We start from the raw sequence: 2,893 nt of genomic DNA on the forward strand, positions 1-2,893 counted from the left end.
TTCGAGAACAGCCTGGCCAACATGGTGAAACCCCATCTCTACTAAAAATGCAAAAATTAGGAGGGCGTGGCGGTGGTGGGCGCCTGTAATCCCAGCTACTCGGGAGGCTGAGGCAGGAGAATCCCTTGAACCTGGGAGGCAGTGAACTGAGATCGCGCCATTGCACTCCAGCCTAGGCAACAAGTGCAAAAGGCCATCTTAAACAAAAACAGTTCCTGCTTCCGGAATTTGAAATGCAAGCATAATATCTGGAAAATTCACGGCCTGCCTTCTGCTTCTCAAATCTTTCTTGTTAAAGTTTCCAATTTTTTCACTGAAACCCGAGTCAAGGATCTTGATGATCAGCCTGTTTTATAAGAAACTCCAATCAAGGTAATCTCAGTAGATGTGTTTCTGGAGCATCACGGAAGGTATATTACTAGTTACACTTTACCTTCCTGCAGTTTCTTCTCTGCTCCCAACCCCCACCTCATAGCATCCCCCTCTATTTCCAGTGGTCCTCTCTAGCCACTTAGTTTTGTAATTTCTTTTAAAGTATAGTTTTATGAAAGCATATTTTATTTACTTGGTGTTGAAATAGCCCTCATAAAAGCTAAGCACTTAGAAACACAGTAATAGTATTAACTAACTAGAGAATTTCAGAGAACAGCCTTCTCACTTGTTTACATAAAAACAAGTATGATTTCGCATTCATACTAGTTGAAATTTTTAATAGAATCAAGGCACAAAAGTCTTAAAACCATGTGGAGAAATTAGGTGATTACTGCAGATTGGAGTACATTACTTCAGATGCCTCTCAAACCCATCTATTGTGCTTATGTTACAAGTTGTTGTCACAGCTGAGACTTAATTTCTGCTAATTTCTTGTGCCCAAAGGGTAAGTGGTGCGTCTAGCTTACGCAATCGTGATTCAAAGGTTGGTGGGCAAGTAGTACTTAAAATTGTGATAGAAAAGCTATCTGGAAATTATGAGTAGGCCAATTTGAATTTTCGGTATAAAACTTTAGTATGATTGTAGTTTGCCAAGTTTATTTCAGTTCACATGTAAGGTACTGCAAATAAATTCTTGGACAATTTTGCTTGGAAACTTGATATTAAAAACTAGTCTGTGGTTCTTTACAGTTTCTTGAAAATTTATAAACCTAGGCGCAGGGTTCAAGTTTAGATTTTAAGCACTTTTTTAAGAATGAGAAGTGCCTTTTTGGAGATGTAACTTTCAGCAGTTTGTTAACCTGACATCTCCGCCAGTCTAGTTTCTGGGCAGGTTTCCTGTGTCGGTATTCCCCCACCTCTTTACATTAATCAAGTTATTTGGTAGAGGAGGAATCTAAGGATTTGTGTGTCCGATTTACTTGCATGTGTAAACCATTGCTGACCCATTCAGTGTTTGATACATGATTGGACCTTGAATCGATAAGTGTAAATACAGCTGTTGATCTGTAATGCTTTTATACAAAAGTGTTTATTTTGATAATAAAATGTTTATCCTAACTTGTCTGCTTTTAAAAAAAATAATCTTACTGTACTTAATTCTAATTGTTTTCTCATATTTAAATAAAAGACTATTTCTAACTTTTCTAAAAAAAAAAAAAAACAGTTCCTGCTTCCAAGATTTTAAGGCATTTAACATCCATGTGGGAGACGTGTGTGTGTGAAACACCCATTTGGGAGACATCTGAACTTTCTTTGTCACTTTCTTAAGTCTAAAACAAGGCGTGGCAAACATTTTCTATAAAAAGCCATATGGTAAATATTTCTGGCTTTGTGGGCTATGAGGCCTCTGCTGAAACTCCTGTGGCCTGCAAACAGACATAGACAACAGGTGAACAAATGAGTGTGGCTAGGTGCCAATAAAAACTTATTTACAAAAAGAGTCAGTGTTTCATCCTCACATGCCTTAAGAAAAGAAATTAAAGAAAAAAAAGAGTCAGCTTTGCGCAGTGGCAGTATCGTAGCCAATGAGCTTTATCTGAGGCGCGATTATTGCTAATTGAAGACTTTTCCCAATACCCCGCCATGACAACTTGCAATACAGTCAGCACTGACAATTTTTGACAGTCTCTACGGGGACTGATTAAAAAAAAAAAAAGTCAGTGAAGGAAAAAACAGACAGTGGTCCAGATTTAGACGAAGGGCCATGGTTTTCCCATCCCTGCCTAAGCGATCCACAAAACAGTAAGTCAAATCTTGGTTTGTAGCACTTCCTGAATTCTGTGGTGCAGACACTCTGTATGGTCAATTTCTTTTCTTCTTTCTTCTTTTTTGTTTTTCGAGACATGGTCTCACTTTGTCACCTAGGCTGGAGTGCAGTGGTTCAGTCTCAGGTCACTGCGGCCTCCACCTGCCAGGTTCAAGCAATCCTCCTGTCTCAGCCTCCTGAGTAGCTGGGACTATAGGTATGTGCCACCAAGCCCGGCTAATTTTTGAATTTGTTATAGAGACAGGGTTTCACCATGTTGCCCAAGCTGGTGGTGAACTCCTGGGCTCAAGTGAACTGCCCTTTTTGACATCCCAAAGTGTTGGGATTAATAGGTGTGAGCCACTGCACTTGGCCAGTATGGTCAATTTTGAGTATCAACATGAAGTCATTGAACTTGAGGTTGAGCTAAGTATAGTACATACCAAAACAGATACAAACAAATGTAAATAACCTCAAAAGCACAGGGGAGGCTGGGTGCATTTGCTCACACTTATAATCCCAACATTTTAGGAGCCTGAGGCTGGAGGATCATTTGAGTCCTGGAGTTCAAGACCAGCCTGGGCAACAAAGCAAAACCCTGTCTCAAAAAGAAAAGAAAAAAAAAGCATTGATGATATTAAAACTTAGTAAAAATGATTTGGAAGTTGAGACTGGGTGTGGTGGCTCATACCTGTAATTCAGTACTTGGGGAGG

The 2,893-nt window shown here is 39.6% G+C and overlaps 1 non-coding gene across 1 annotated transcript; it reads left to right on the plus strand.

The window, feature by feature from the left end:
* Positions 1-1,929: 1,929 nt before the first annotated feature.
* LOC118144530 (U4 spliceosomal RNA) lies at positions 1,930-2,070 on the plus strand. Its single transcript, XR_004729304.2, has one exon. It is a non-coding gene; the product is annotated as a U4 spliceosomal RNA (small nuclear RNA).
* Positions 2,071-2,893: the final 823 nt, after the last annotated feature.

This window comes from Callithrix jacchus, chromosome 9, assembly GCF_049354715.1.
Source record: "Callithrix jacchus isolate 240 chromosome 9, calJac240_pri, whole genome shotgun sequence".
Lineage (NCBI taxonomy): Eukaryota > Metazoa > Chordata > Mammalia > Primates > Cebidae > Callithrix > Callithrix jacchus.